The sequence below is a fragment of the Ambystoma mexicanum genome, chromosome 7q (genome assembly GCF_040938575.1).
Source record: "Ambystoma mexicanum isolate Mex_15411 chromosome 7q, UKY_AmexF1_1, whole genome shotgun sequence".
Taxonomy (NCBI): Eukaryota; Metazoa; Chordata; class Amphibia; order Caudata; family Ambystomatidae; genus Ambystoma; species Ambystoma mexicanum.
This window is the reverse complement of record NC_090941.1, coordinates 1,069,048,190-1,069,065,444: the sequence shown is the minus strand read 5'-3', so window position 1 is coordinate 1,069,065,444 and position 17,255 is coordinate 1,069,048,190.

Here is a 17,255-nt window from a genome sequence, read left to right as displayed (position 1 = left end):
GGAGGGTGCCCCTGGATGCAGGAGGGTGGGGGTGCTGGGAGACATGAGTGGGGGCCTGGTGGAGGGTACCCCTGACTGGTGGGGGGTGGGGGTGCTGGGAGACATGAGTGGGGGCCTGGTGGAGGGTGCCCCTGACTGGTGGGGGGTGGGGGTGCAGGGAGACATGAGTGGGGGCCTGGTGGAGGGTGCCCCTGGATGCTGGGGGGTGGGGGTGCAAGGAGACATGAGTTGGACATGAGTGGGGGCCTAGTGGAGGGTGCCCCTGACTGGTGGGGGGTGGGGGTGCAGGGAGACATGAGTGGGGGCCTGGTGGAGGATGCCCCACAGTGCTGGGGGGTGCGGGTGCAGGGGGACATGAGTGGGGGCCTGGTGGAGGGTGCCCCTGGATGCAGGGGGGTGGGGGTGCTGGGAGACATGAGTGGGGGCCTGGTGGAGGGTGCCCCACAGTGCTGGGGGGTGGGGGTGCATGGAGATGTGAGTGGGGGCCTGGTGGAGGGTGCCCCTGGATGCCGGGGGGTGGGGGTGCTGGGAGACATGAGTGGGGGCCTGGTGGAGAGAGCCCCTGGATGCAGGGGGGTGGGGGTGCTGGGAGACATGCGTTGGTGGGCAGTAGTGCAAGATGACATGTGGGTTGGCTGGGGGCATGGCCATGGTGGATGGGCTGCCTACGGGACATGTGCAGGGGTGCAGGGTAGTCCCCAGTGGTGTGGGCTGCCTGCAGGGGCTGAGGAGGGTGTGGAGGGAACAGCTGGGAGGACCCACACAGCCAATTCACGTGTGGGACTCCCCGGCACCCCAGAAATACACGTAGGCTGCTGGATTCGCGTGTGGAATTTGCCGCGCACCCGGAGTACACGTACCCTGCTGAAATTGCGTGTGGAACTTCACGCGCACACCGAAATACACGTACCCTGCTAATTCGCGTGTGAAACTTCCCCCGCACACCGAAATACACGTACCCTGCTAATTCGCGTGTGAAACTTCCCGCGCACCCTGAAATACACGGACCCAGGGCAATCGCGTGTGGAACTTCCCACGAACCCCGTAATACACGTACTCTGCAAATTTGCATGTGAAACTTCCCGCGCACCCCGGAATACACGTGCCCAGGCCAATCGCGTGTGGAACTTCCCGCGAACCCCGTAATACACGCACACGCTATTTTTCACACAGCGGGTGGCCGTGTTTGTCGGTACCCCTTTGCACCTCATTTGTCCTAGAGGGCCACTGTATGGACCATTCATCATGGCTGTATATGGGTGCTTTTTGTTAGCGCACATTTTGGCGCACATTTATTTCAGGCGCAGGGACGCTACCGCCTGCATTCTTGTGGCGTACTTGTTTGGCCCTGAGCGCGTCTTTCACCGTGCACTGGTTTGCGCTATTCGATTCCATGAATACGGGTTGTAGGCGAGTGTGTGGGCATTCCGCGCACTTGCCTCTGTAATTCCCCGGTGACGCCCATATTTTCACGCGTTGTTCTCCATTCCGAGTGTTACGCCCCGTGTTCCGCCTACTTTTGTGGTGTGCGCCGCGCTATGTGCGATTTCGCAGTGGCCATAGCGCATGCCGTTGGATGACCTGTGCGCCGGCGTGCGCCGCACACTTTTTCAGCGCACATCCAATGTTTTTCTCGCGCACTGACTTCCATGAATCGATGTGTGCTGGTTTCCCTGCGATTTTCGCAGTTGCACTGCGATTTTCGCACTTTTACTGCAAATCGCACGTTTTGGCACCTCTGCGCGGGAATTTTCGGTGCACATTAATTCCATGAATCGACCACTAAGTGCGTTTGCTGATACTAGACAGCAAGATTTTACTGTTTCCCAATGGCAATCCCATTTAAGTTTATCGTCTATTAAGACACCCAAATATTTGTATGTGTGGACTTGTTCCTGCGTACAAGTCCACACATTCAAATATTTGGGCGTCTTAATAATGCTCTTCTCCTGCTATTCCAATATGACAGTGGTGAGGGGGCGGGAACCAGTAAGAAGGCAGCTACCTGCTCATCTACACCAAAGTTAAATAAATTGAAGTCCCTGATTGAAAAGCATACTCTCTACGTAGAGTGGGAAAGTGACACCTAGTAGAAGAGTGATCCTTCATTGCATTTTGGGGAAGGAAGAAGGGCTCTATATATATATTAAAAGGGATCTGTTGTTAAAAGCGTGTTGTGCTCCAACACTGCTAGAATTTGCAAGCACGCAGGGAGATTATAAATACGGAGCGTTGCATATGTGAAACTGATTTACCCAATAGGAAAGTATTGGATGTTATATAAATTAATTGTAAAGCGTATTGCTAGGTTTATGATCCGGTCATGTTTCAAGGTTCTACATTTTTTTGTATTTTGTTTATTTGTATAGCGCACAAGGCCCGAGGGCAACCGGGCGCATTTTTTGTAGCTACAGACAGGTTACATATATACGCAATATTTAACTTTAAAAAAGTGTACAAAATATACATGGTTACAAGCACAATATTTACCTTGAAAATATACAGAATATACATGATATATAAAGGGGGTGTACAGGATACATAGTCAGCAAAATAAAGGGTCAAGAATAATGCAAAGGCGACCTAAGATGTTAAGATAAGGTTCCAGTCACGGTTAGGCCTAGTCACGGTTAGGCCTAGTCAAGGGTGGAAAGCTAGGCTTTAGCCTTACGCTTGAAGGCAGGGAACCAAGGTTCAGCTCTGAGTAGGTTGGGTAGAGTGTTCCACAGCTTAGCCGCGAGGACTGGGAAAATGCGACCACCAGATTTATGGAGGTTGAAGCGAGGGATGACAAGGCAATTAGCATGTGTGCTTCTAAGGGGTCTCGCAGCTGAATGAATTGTGGACCTGTTGGAAAGGTAGCTAGGGGCTTGGTCCGAGATACTTTTGTGTGTAAGAGTCAGAGTTTTAAAGGAGATTTTTTGAGTAACTGAAAGTCAACGGAGGTTACGTCTGTGTTCTGAGATGTGTGAAGACCTAGGGATGTTAAGGGCTGCTCTAATAGCATTATTTTCAATAATTTGGAGTTTTCTGATATTGCATTGGTTGGTGCCTAAGTGGAGGGCATTGCAGTAGTCAATTTTGGATATGACCAATGTCCTGGCTAGGCTAGTACAGTTGGCAGGTGACAGAAAAGGGCGGCATGCAGTGATGAGCTTGCATGTGTAAGATGCAGCTGAGGAGACTGCATTGGTTTGTCTAGTTAAGGAGAGGGTGGAATCAAGGTACATGCCTAGTTTCTTGGTGTCCTTGGTCACTTTGACGGAATTACCATTGATGGTGAAGGATTTGAATGAGGAGTCAAGTTTACTGAGGTTATGGGGTGAGCCTAGGATAAGGATCTCAGTTTTCTTGGCGTTTAAGCACAGTTCATGCTGCGCCATCCAGGCCTGGATGACTTGGTAAATGGCATTGATAGCTAGGGAGTCAGTTTTATAATCGCCTGTAATGGGAATCAGAATTTGGGTGTCGTCAGCGTAATTCCGGAATGTGACGCCGATGCGGTCCAGTATGCCAAATAGGAGTTTTGTGAAGACATTGTAAAGTGTCGGGGACACACAAGATCCTTGGGGGACTCCAAATGTGACAGGGGAAGGTTCTGCAGTGGCGGATGGGGAGAAGGCCCTCATGGATCTGTTGTCCAGGAAGGAGGTGATCCAGGCTGTAGCTTTTTCTAAGAAGTTGGCTGCAGTTTTGAGGTGGTGACAGAGGATTTGATGGTTGACTAGGTCAAATGCTGCAGAGAGGTCTAATAGGAGTGAGAGAGACAGTTTTCCCTTGTCTTTTAAGTCTTCTATTTGCGTTATTAAGTCTAGCAGCTCAGTTTCTGTGCCGTGGCGAGGGTGGAAACCCGATTGCCTTAGACCCAGGAGGTTGTTGGTTTCGAGATAATCTTGGATCTGCAGATATGCCGCGCGATCAAGAATTCTTAAGAGGAATGGCACAGTGGTGATTGGCCTATAGTTAGTGGGAATTTTAGCGTCCAGGGTTGGTTTTTTCAGAAGCGGAATGACCCAGGCATCCTTGAGGTTGTCCGGGACGATCCCGGTTCTGAAGGAAGAGTTTATGAGTGTGGTGATGAAAGGTGCCAGGTTGTGTGAGGCCTCCTTGATAATAGTGGCTGGGCAGGAGTCTCCCTGGTAATTAGATGGCTTAAGGGTATTGATGATGTGTTCAACTTCAGTGGTGGCAATGGGTGAGAAACAGAATGGTTGCACGGAAGCAGTATTAGGTTTGTGGTTAACCTGATGGGCAAGCTGTGATATTTTTAGTTTGGAGCATGGTAATTTTACCCAGGAGAGCCTCTTGGATGTTAGTGCACCAAGTGCTGTCTTTGGATCAGGTGTCTGGGGGTGGAGCGGGGGATTCCAGTTCCTTTAGGATTTTGAAGAGCTCCTTGGTACTAGATTGGGCTAGTTCAATACGTTTATTGTATGTCTCTTTTTTAGCAGACAGTATGGCTTCTTTATAGTTTAGCGTCGCTAGAGCCATGCTTGCTTTACTAGATTCAGTCGAGTGGCTTCTCCAGCGAGTTTCAAGGGTCCTTTTTTCCTTGCGTAAGGTTCTCAACTGAGGCGTGAACCAGGAATTAAGGTGAGCCCGGGGTTTAGGTTTACGTAGTTTAGCTGGAGCGATGAGATCTAATGCTTTTAACATAGACTGACTGTAAGTCTACCAAGACAGTCGGGTCCGAGCATACTGAAGCAAGATCATTGAGGGCAGGGAGGATGAGTGGGATAAGTTTGGCACAAGTTATGTTTCGCTTATTTCTGGTGGGAGTGTCAGGTGCTATGTTAGAGGTGGAATGGGTAGTTTTAGTGGGGATGCTGAAGGTAATAAGATGATGGTACGTCCAAGCACATTTTAGGTTGGAGTTGACCTTAGCGTTACAATTGAGGTCAGCAATCCAATCTAGGATTCTACCCTTAGAATGAGTAGGAGCGGTAACACGTTGTGTGAAACCTAGATTAAGTAGTAAATTGTTGACATCATGGGCAGGTGCATCATTAGGGTCGAGCAGGCCTAAATTGAAATCACCTAATATGATGATTTGAGAGGTAGTCTTGGTATTTTATGACAGTGTGTGGGCGAGATCCTCAGTAAAGGTAGATACGGCCAGGAGGTCTGTAAATGACGTGTACAGTGATAGTCTGTTTAGGGGAGATGGCTAGCTTAGCTGTGAGGGATTCTCCTGATTTGAATTGGCCAGGCGTGTAAAGACGGAGATTTACAGTCGTTTTGTAGACAATGGCAATACCTCCTCCTTTAGTTTGAGTAGTATTGCGGTCACTTCTGAAGATGGTGTAGCCTTCAGGGATAGCAAGGGAAAGCAGCGGTCCTGAGGCCGCATGGAGCCAGGCTTCCGTGACTGCTATAAGGTCCAAGTCATGAGTGGTGATAAGATCATCCATCTCAAGGGCATGGGCAGTGAGAGACCTAGAATTGATCAGGGCTGCTTTGATACTTGTTGGGGGTTGTTTGGTAGGCGGTAAGGTATGTGAGTCAGGGGCAAGGTCAAGCGAGGGTGAATCCAAGGAGGTGGTGGGAGCATCTATAGGCTTGGTGTTACAAGGTTTGGTAGCCTGGTTGCTGACAGAGCGATGGTAGGCAATGTGTGACAGTCTGGACCCTACTCTAAGATTTCTCTATGATATTGCACATGGTTGGTTAGGTGTGGGTTTCCTGGTGAAATGTTGTAGCCAGAGCGTAGGATTGTTAAGGTAGAGGTTAGCCGGTAAGGTGTCCATTGTTAGATAAGAATGGAGTTGTTGGTGAACGTTGTCACGGATGCTGCTGATGCGTTGTACGTGCTCAGGAGGGTCTGTGCTGGGTGTTTGTTGTGATGTGCTGAAGGATGACAGGGGAAATGTGATTGTAGTTCTGAGATGGTGCAACTGTGGGGGAGTTTGGGTACAATAATGCTGAGTCTAGATGAGCTGTGTAATTGATTAACAGGCAAAGAACGAGTTGAAGGGAGGTGTAAACTACACTTTGGGAATGCATAATAGCGGGAGAGTAAGAAGCGAATGATCAGTTACTCAATATGCGCACTCATAGTGGATAGATAATGCAGTGGTCAACATAGCAATTATGAGCAATACGTCAGTACTGGGAGGTAGCCGTGAGATGTAGTTAGGTGTTCACAGGTAATTAAGAGCAAGTAATCATAACCTGCAATACAGACTAGAATTCACAAGGTAGTGACACAGGCCAGAGCAGTGCGATACGATACGACGTTCAGAAGGTGGTGCAAGGCAGAACAAGACAATGCAAAGTAGAGTACATCTTACATGTTAACTACATGTTATTAAAAGTGAACCTCATGCAAAGTTTTTTTACTGTGAATGGTGTGGGGTTAAAGGGTCTGTGATCTGTGTTATCTTAACATAATAGCCTGGCACTTAAGGGGTTAAACCAACTGGTGTTTTCAATTTGTGTTAAAATGGAAGATTTAGGAAAGAAAAGCAGTTGGGCCATGGAGTGAGGTGGCGTGATTTGTGATTTTGTACAAATATACATGTTCCTATTCATTAATAACAATACATTATTTCTATATGGCAGCCTATTTTTTGGCTTATCTATTGCTAAAGGGTGAGGCACCTATGTTGTCTATGTGAATCAGAGACAGGGCTAGATTGAACATACAAGGAATACTGATGTTGCACTTTTCATTCCGGAGGGAAAGAATTCCCTGTATTTATTGTTGCCACATACACATCTCCTAACATAACAACCACTATGGGACAGAGTAAGTGGGATCCTCTGGAGATGACCCCCCTAAGGGTCAGGAAGCCCCCAGAGACACTAATATGTTACCCTTCCCCAGGCACTAACACTTTTATAGCATATGTGGGAATGAAGGTAGCTTTCCTGTCACTGCCCCCCTGCTATGGAACTCGTTGCCACTCTCCCTGCATGCTGAACCTTCCTATGGGGCCTTCAGAAAACACTTATAAACTTGCTTTTCAACTAACCTGATAAACCATCTTTACTGACCTTTTCTCCTGCCACCGATATTGTTCATCTGCAACCAGCACCTAGATGTCTTGAGTTAAGTGTGTTTTACCATTGTAAAAATAAACAAATAACATATGTAACAGTTTATTGAGAGGCCACCCTCAATACGGGGAGTTCCGTCCCTCCCCAATCAAGGTGTCACACAACAAACTGTTTAATGGATTCTTGTTAAGCCCAATTTCAGACTCATATCATGCCCCTTGGAAACCTCCCCCTGTGCCACCAATGAGCCAAGAACCAGGCCAGTTTCCAGGAAATATATGTATATTTATTTGAAATTATAAGTAATGTACGTCGCACTAAAACTACACACACCACCTTCTCTGTGGCTCACAATTAAACTTCTTTGTACATAAATAAATCACACAAGTTGGTTTGTAAAACACAAATAACCATACTTTACTTTAATAACATTTCAATTCAAGGAATAATCAACACTGGCCAATGAACAAAATAAATGTACATATGCAGTGCTGTGCAGTTTCGATTTCCTGCATGCTTAAAAAGACTAGCAGTTTGGTTTACAGTGTTGGATACATGAGGTCAAACTTTCGTAAGCACTTCTCCCACCAGCTGCAACAACCATCAATTCCAAGCAGCACCATTCTATTCAAAGGTCAGGCCTAGGGAGTGGGGACAGTTTATTGATATTGATAGTTTATTTCTATAGCACCTATACACATGTGTTTCAAAGCGCTTCAAGGCAGGGAAGGAAGCAAGGGAAAATACAATGACATTCTTACAAGGCCTTGAGACATTAAGAATGAGTAAATAACTATCGTACTAGGCCTGGCAACAGTTCAGATAGCGCAAGAGCTTTGACAATGAATGAGGGAAGTAGGGAGGGCGGAGGAAGGAGAGGAACAGACAGCAACTAGCATACTAGGCCTGACGACATTTCTGGTAATGCAAGGGAATTGACAGGAGAGGGAAGGAAGGGAGGGGAGGAGGAAGGAGAGGAGCAGACAGCGATTATCGTACTAGCCCTGATGACATTTCTGGTAGTGCAAGGGAATTGACAGTAGGAGAGGGAAGGGGGGGAGGAAGGAGAGGAACAGACAGCAACTATCGTACAAGGCCTAGCAAAGTTTCAGTTAGTGCAAGTGCATTGAATATGGTGAGGGTTTAGAACTTTAGAGATTTGCTTTTCCAGAAACCCCTCACATAAAGGCCTGTTTTGGGGAAGTTGGATGGTAAAATGGGGATGATTTAGGAATTGGGGATTTTCAGACCCCCCTCCAGTTAAAGGCCTGTGTTGTGTGGTTTGGCAGTATAAGGATTTTTTTTTGTTTAGGCACAGGGTCACCACTCTTCCTTAAAGAAGTTGGGGTCAACAGGAAAAATAGGATTATCTAATTACATTACAGGATATAATTTTCAGCATACACTGGGAATGAGCATTGATAATTTTGAATGTAAAACAAAAATCATCTGGAGTGTTTTGCTAAGTGGGAATTAATTAAATGTATTTTCAATCAGATAGGCTAAGGCTCTACACAGTTTGCCCCCACACCCACTAATGGAAAGGAACCCACCAATGAAAGTGAATGGGTCAATTATATAGATCCCCCTGCTGATATTTTGTTGGACAATCTACTTACTTTTTGATATCTCTAGACTTGGCACTCAGGGACTGAGCAGCTTCGCTTGTAGGGAAAAACAGGGTTCTAAGCAGCACTTCAGTCAGTTGGATCCCACAGCACTTCTCTCTCTCTGGCTTCAGTGAAGAATCACAGCCTCTGCGTTTCTAGTCTCCCCAGCACTATTTCCACCAAGATGACACTTCAGCAAATCTCCTTTGGTAATTTTGGGCAGCTCCTTCTGTAACTAATGTGTTTGTCAGCTCACCCTTCTCTCATAGCACATCCACCTTATATACCTGTGATGACACAATAAAGTGTTCAATATTCGGCAGTGCCCTGCAAGAATTCTAGCATCTTTGATTGGTCCTCCACATTTCTCTCCAACCCCCAATCCTGCTCCCTGTCTAAGGATTGTTTCAGGAGTTTAGAACAGAAATATTGCAACACCCTTTTGAAATTCCCCTTTTTCTTATGTTAATTTATAGCCAGAAAGTAGCTACATGGCAAACATTCATAATTTATTAGTGATTAGCACAATATGTATATATATATATTCACTACAAAAAAAAAAAGTTGTTAAGGGGACGTTATGGTTAAGTTGCCCTACCAAAAACATGTGCAAAACCCCAGAAATTCGCCAGTTATGGTAAACTAAGCCACCATACCTGCCATCACCACTGTGCACTGCTAACACTAACACCCAGAACATGAAAGATGGAATCACAAATGTCATTGATGACATCACTGACGACATCACATGTTTAGCCCCTTTGTTTTCGTTCACTCCCATACATATATATGTCTATTCAGTAAAAATAACTTGGTTAAAGGGATGTTACACTTCACATTGAAACCAAAAAACACTGCTCATTCCTCAATTATGGTAAGCTAAGCTACCATAACTCGCACCCCAACGTGCATTGCTAAGCCTAACACCCAGGACATCAAATATGACATCACAAATGCCATTGATGACATCACTGATGACATCACATGTGTAACTCCCTCATTTTTTATTCACTGACATATCTAAGCCAGGTGCCTTTCTTCACTATCAGTCAGGAAGTAAAAAGGTAAAAAGTGCTATATTTGTCATTGTAACCCTTCTCATATGTTCCTAAAATGCTTTCCTTAGGGTACAATGACATCATATCATACATATACATAGAATAAGAAGGAATCCTGAAACACAGCAATTTTTTCTATGCAGGAAGGTAATGAGGACAGTTATGAATAGTTTCTGGTAATACAACAGGTTTTTTTGCTTACGTTACGGTCCCTGTATATGCTTCTATTTGTATACATTGTGGGCTCTTTGTGTTTTGTGAGTAATTGTACAATTATGCAGGAAGGGACACATTCGTAGATGCTTAAGTAGCACAGTGTACAAAAATCTGCAATGGAAGCATATATCAATGTAGTAGCGGACATGGGATGAATTCGAATATTGCACCTTTGTAGCACATGTTGCAGACAATGGCTACATTTTTTTTTGAGGGTGTTCATGTACTGAAAGAACTCACTATTGCAATGAAATTGTTTAGCAATGCATGAACTAATTAATGAACTATTTGGCATATGATAGTTCTGCAATGATGTGTTACATTTTTTGGCCAATATTCTAATGACAATCACTAGTGGAGGTGCAGCGTGAAAAGTAAATGCACATGTGATGTCATCAGTGATGTCATCAATGACATTTGTGATGTCATCTTTGATCTCCTGGGTGTTAGGCTTAGCAATGCACGTTGGTGGTGCAAGTTATGGTTGCTTAGCTTACCATAATCGGGGAATGTGCAGTGTTTTTTGGTTTCAATGTGAAGTGCAACATCCCTTTAACAAAGTTTTTTTTTACTGAATAGACATATATATGTATGGGAGTGAACGAAAACAAAGGGGCTAAACATGTGATGTCGTCAGTGATTGTTAGTGTTACCAGTGAACAGTGGTGATGGCAGATATGGTGGCTTAGTTTACCATAACTGGCGAATTTCAGGGGTTTTTCGGTTTTAATGTGAACTATAATGGGGAGGTGGAAAAGTTTATTTTGGTGAAGTGCACAGGTTTTTGGTAGGGCAATTTAACCATAACGTCCCCTTAACAAAGTTTATTTTGTAGTGAATTTTACAGGTTTTTGGGAGGGCAACATAACCATAACGTCCCCTTAACAAAGTTTTTTTTGTAGTGAATTTTACAGGTTTTTTTGGAGGGCAACATAACCATAACGTCCCCTTAACAAAGTTTTTTTTGTAGTGAATTGTACAGGTTTTTGGAAAGGGAACTTAATCATAACATTGTGTTAATGAAGTTGATGTGCTGAATATACACTGTCATCATGTGATTTTTGGAGATTGTAGTATAATGGACGTATTTGATATACATGTAACATACAACATACAGAACCCCCTCCCTATTAATATTAGAAAGGGATGGACAGAGCGCATGTTTGCGGACGGGGGCGGACGAGGTTAACAGTACCCAAAAAGGCAAGGGGTATCTGAAAATGTACTATTGTCTTACACAAAAAATTTTCAACGTAGAAAAAGGACACAAAGACATTATACGTTTTAAAAATTAAATATGGAAACCTAAACGTGTGAAATGGAAACGATGCATTTAATAACCATGTAGAATGAAATGGGTGGTAGCAACAAAAAAAAAGGATGCCTCCATCGTAATTACTTCACAGAAACTCTGCAGCCTAGACCGACAATGGACGCACGCAGTAGGACGAAGGGAAATAACATAATAATAGTAAGTGAAGGTCATTTTTTTATATGTGTATGTACTTTTTTTGGCATGCGGTGCAGAAATAATAATGCCTTTCTGTTGTTTTGACACAGAAATGACGAGTACTTTGGAGTGGTTGGAAGAGTACTTTCCACATGGGGAAATGTCAGAAGATAGCGAGAACAATGGTACACAGCACTCTGCATATGCAAAGTAATGGCCAGTATTTTATGGTCATTTAATAGATATATAGTTATTTTTTACAGACCAGGAAAGAAAAGAAGAAAGGGCAACAAACGACACAGAAGAAGACAGGCTGAAAAGGATTGAACTGAAAATGGAGACACTGAATGAGAATTTTAAAAGTTTAAGGGAATTTGTGGAGGACTGTGTGAGAGGAAAAGTACGTTACCACTGTCCCACCTGTACCTGCCCCCCTTTTCCATTCCCTAGTGAACCATCCCCAAACCTTCAAGAAGAGAAAAGACGTTTTGACGAAACATCCATCCATTCTTCCCCTCAAAACTCTTCCCCTCATAACCAGCCTGTGTTGAATCCTAATTCCCCTATTTTTGTGTCAGTATCTGCTTCCCCAGCTATTTCTTTGGACTGAAGTGCGTGTGCGTGTTTAAAATGTATTTGTATAGTAGTTGTAGTTAAAGAGTTTGAGTAATACATTTTTTTTTAAAAGATTTAAAATGTTCGCGAACAGCGTGCCTTTTCGACCAATCTGTAAGGAATGGAATGTGGATGTTGTAATGGCAGTACACCTTCCCGTACTAATGTCAACTAAGATGGAATTGATGTTTGACAGCACCATCTGTGTAAGTTGTGCGTAAAGAAACAGAAAACGGCATCCTAAGGACATTATATCTGGCTGTGCCGCTTACAAACGACATAAAACATGTTCGTAGAACACACCAGGTGTGCGGGATGTCTGTAAATGAGCAAAATGGGAGCATGTTAAGGACACTATACCTTTCCGTATCGTCCGCAGCCAAGATGGTACCGTCCGTAGAACAGGCGCGGTGGCCGGCATTTTCGTAGTCAAACAAAATGGAGTTGTCGTAAGGACACTGGACCTGTCCGTACAGTGATAATATCTTGTACTCACATGCGCGGTACAACCATAAGTACAGCGAACATCGCGCCTGTCCCTAACTGTCCATCTCACTTGTGTCACACTTTGAATTAGTTTGAGAACCCTAACACTGTCCGTAGGACACTTTTGCGCATGCGCACGTTTGTTAGTCTGCATTTGCTGTCCAGCGGACATCCATTTCTGTCGCGGATGTGTTCAGGACGACATCATGTGACCGCACCCACGCTGACCGTGTGGACTCATTTGCGCAGTTTGTGTGCTTCCGCAACAGTACAAAAGAACTTATACACACAAGGCAAATTATTGTACAGTATAAAAATATAATTTCACATATTGCAGTCAATAGTTTACCTGTGATTGGCTAATGCCTACAGTCCCCTTTCCATGCTGGATTTGCTGTAGAAACCGTATGTGACATGCCGTACCCGCAGACAAGCGTTGTCTATGTGCAGCACGTAACTCTTACCCAGTCCTTCTACCCTTTCCACATCAGTCGCAAATCCAGTCCCTCATGGGAGACAACTAAGCAGTCACACAACCATCCACCAATCACATTAAACATCTCTAAATCTAACTCTGTCAGCAACATTGCGCACTTCAAATTTACTATCGATGACTCTGAATGGAAGTTGCATATCGTTGCAAAGCACCTACCTCACAAACGACTGCAAGTGTCGCGGATTTCTACGTGCACCTCCATGCATGCGCACATGCAAGAGTATAGAGTACAGGTATGCATATTTTAATCAGAGAAGATGTGCAACCCTTATGATTTCATTTAATCAACTTAATGCTGCTAAATCTGCATAGGCAATACATACCAACGCTTCCCATTTTAAGTGCAAGATGTCCAATTTTTCATTGGCAAACCGCACTACGTCTTATTGTCTCCCGCATTACCTATACATACATTACAGGCATCCCTATTTAGTGCGAAACTCGAGTTTACATTATAAAATGTCTGAGTTGTGTACTGTGTACGGCCTACAGTAATGCTACTTGCAATGCAATCGTATGGGAAACATAAGCGCTCCCGATTGCTGTGGTGACATCTCCCTCTGAGGGTCTCCCGATTTTTCAGCATCGTACTTATAATTTGAAAGTAGAATTTTTTTTCCCAACTACTATAATGTCCTATCGCTTATAAACCTCTCTCCTCTCTCCTATAGATAAAATAGCTTTAAAAAAACAAGGCATTGTCATAACCTTAAAATTGTTCTCATTTCTGAAGGACTTGCAAGTAACATACTGCAAAAAACATACAAAGACAACACATAGTGAAGTGAAATGCACACATGCACTGTGTTCCAGTACGAAAGGAGAATACTCTGACAAATGATGCACAATGAACATGTACAGTATCATCACTGCTTTAAACACACAAAGCCAATAATTTTTTTTCTCAATCGCAGTGAAGACTACTCTCCTGGGAAGCAACAGCATCTACACTGCAAACGACATATCCGAAGAAACCTGGTCTTTTCGCAAAAAAAGTAAGTACAGTACTACCTTTATATTCTAACTATTCCTCAATGAGGGTGCGTGGGTTATTTGTTAACTTTGGGCACCAAAGCAAACATTGATTTCTGCACCATTCTACTCACAAATCCCCATTTGGTAAACAAAGAATAATAGGCAGAATGGATCACAAATCCCTGTGTGTTTGGAACTCAAACATACGAAATCATTAGAATGTTAGTACTAGGAAAGAAATAGCTGTTTCAATTTTATGCCATTTTTTTTACAAATAATGCTTCTCGTCACCACTAGGTCATTTTGTACTGTCATCTGAAGCACATTGTAGTGCTATATAAATAGAAAAGTAGCCTTCCCAAATCATTATAAGAGTCCAATGCACATTCACACACCACAACAAACAGCTTCCCGATCAAAATCATGCACGCATGCACACAACACATATACATTGTACAACAGACCAAAGCATGCCTTATTTTTTTGAACAGACACCAAAGAATGCCTACCAAAAAGCAAGTCCGTAGAAAGGAACGCAGAATTAGAGCAAATAAAAAGAAATGTCTCCATTCTAAGCATCCATTCGTAGTAGAGTTTGTAGAGAACGTAGGAACAAACCAGCTAATACAGTCGTTTAGCAAAACAAAGGAAGCGTCAACAACCAAAACTTTACCTCTTCCATCAAAATGTGTCACAAAACACAAAAATCTTGGCAAACAATCGGCTACCAGTACAGCTAGCAATGCTCCTAATAATCTTGATATAGTAACAAGAACCCACAGTAAAAAAAGTATTTTAGCAAAAATATTTCACCACAGAGTCCTTTAGAATCTAATAAGAAGAGGTCTGAAATCATCGTCGACCCTTGAAACCTACTGTAGAAAATCAATCCTACAAGCTCTCGTGGACAGTGCAATCCTTCTCAAAAGGAAGTTGTTTATATTAGTGTTAAGTAGGATGAAAGCACTAAGCAATAAACGGAATGTGAACAAAAATAATTTCTTAAATATTTGTGGAGGTGAATGGAGTCACACAACAACCACAGAACCATATTTTAATGAAGAAGCATACAAACAAAATCAAACAAACACAATTGCCATCCATAGCAGTGGACGAGGGTATGAAAAAAATCAATAATACCATCATGGAACAAGAAACCCTGCTTACAAAAGTATCCGCTGAAAACTCAGAATTCCCTCTCGATTCGACAGAACCACACCGTCCAGTATACAAATGGCTGTGCACATCAATGTGTGCCATTCCAAACAAATCTTTCAAATCTTTACGTCAGTTCCTCAATCAGTATGTAAAAGGTAAAGACAAAAGTAAAATGAAAGTGCTGCAAAATATGGATATTTGTCCAGTGCACAAATAAACAGGACTACAAGGACATTCATTGGCCTGCATTTCTGGGACTATTTGCAAAAGCACATTCCATGCTATTGTAAGAGGATTCAATTCAACACTACAGCTAAGTCAACACCTAGTCTAGAATACTGAATGAAAACCCTTATTGATATATCTTTATGTCCAGTTCATGCGTTCTGGATGACTACCCCTATATAACACCCCTCTCTTGGAATCCCCCTGACCCCACTGAGCCAAGAAGTAGTTCTGTTTTGCAAGTTAAAAGGTTTATTTGATAATTTAAACAATCGATATATATATCACACTTTATAATAATTAATAATTGAATATCACACTTAATCTGAGCAGTAATCAATAATGGATAGTCTGGCACTAGCACACTTGTGAATAGGAACAGAAGAATAAGGTGGTAGAGAATACTTTATATAAGTTCAGATGGATGTAATGTTGAATGAAAAATGCAATACAGAAAATACTCAATATGATTTCAACAAAACAATGTAATCACTTTTCTCTGGCAATTCACCCCCCCTTTTATGCAATGCAAGGAAATGGAAGGAAAGCACACAGTTCTCAGAAATGCAGTCAAATGTAATTCAGTTCACCCCAGCAAGCTTAGACTACAGAAGTTTGAAACACAGGCCCAAAATGCTTTTATATGTGCTGGCAATGAAGTGAAAAATATGCTAAAATGCTTTTAATTCCCTCTAGAGGTTCAGGGTGAGTGGTATCAAGTTAATATTAGTCCAGGCTCACTCTAGCAATGATTCAGGGATGGTTCTTAAGAGGCAAACGAATTTTTAGCAAGGAAAGCAAGGAAGCTGCTGTTTTCACACGTGGAGAAATTTGCAAATCGCGGTAGAATTCGCGAGTGCGTTTTTCGCGATTGCGGCAAGAGTATAGACAATAGGAATGCGGTTCTAGGTGCATTGCAAAGCCAAGATTCCCAGCTTTCAGAGGAAAGTTACTGCAAGTCTCTAAGAGAAACGGTCACGGAGATATGAGCGATATGGTAAAGGTCGTTTTTCAGATTTGAAATTTTAAAAGTTCAAAGTGACAAGTACAGCTTGCAACTAGAAAATGACAGGTGACAGCTTTGCAAATGACAGGTGACAGTTAGGAGGCAGTTCTACTTAGATTAAAATAGATTGAATTATATTATTTTAACTAAGAGATTGGTTCTGCACAGTTCTGCTAGGTACTCACAATATATTTTTGAAATAAATGGGCCTCGCTACGGATCTGGTCAACAGGTTTTCTTCACACGCCATGGACGGTCTCTGCGCACAGCGTCTGAGTCAGCTCTACTCTGCTGGTCTGGTCTGGGTCTCTGGTTCTGATCAGGTCTGTGGGTCCGGATACAGCGGTCTCCGGTTCAGCTGGTCTCTCTCTGGATACAACACTGCTCTCTGGCAAATGGCAAGGGTTCTTGCAAAGAATTCAAACAACTCGCCTGGCTGTGAATAGTGGCAATGATTTGAGGCCTGCTAAAGAGGGATTTAGCTTGTAGTTGACCTCTCTGCTACAAATTCTGAAGTAAAGTCTTGGTCTCTGAAGGTGGATAGATTGAAGTCTCTATGTTGGCTCTCTGGAGGTTGATGGAGGTAAAGTATGGATTTTCCTGGCACAGCGTCCCGCAGCAGATGGAATTGAATGTCTTTATCTGTCCTGACTGTCTGCTTTTATGTGTTTTGAAAATGGGTGGAGAGGCCAGCTTTCTAGGCCCTACCCCTCTCCACTTGTCATTGGCCACTTCATCCTCTTGCCCTTGATTGGGGGAATGAAATGAAGTGTCATCACGATGAGGTCTGTTTATGGTACAGAGAACCCACCCCTGTCAAATTACACACAATCTATATTTTGACCCAAAAGACATATTTGCACAGGTACACATTTGTTTAAAATTACATGCACCCATCACATATCACAGGAGGTATACCCTGTCCAAATCTGCTCTTCCTGGGAGCTTGCATTGAGAAATG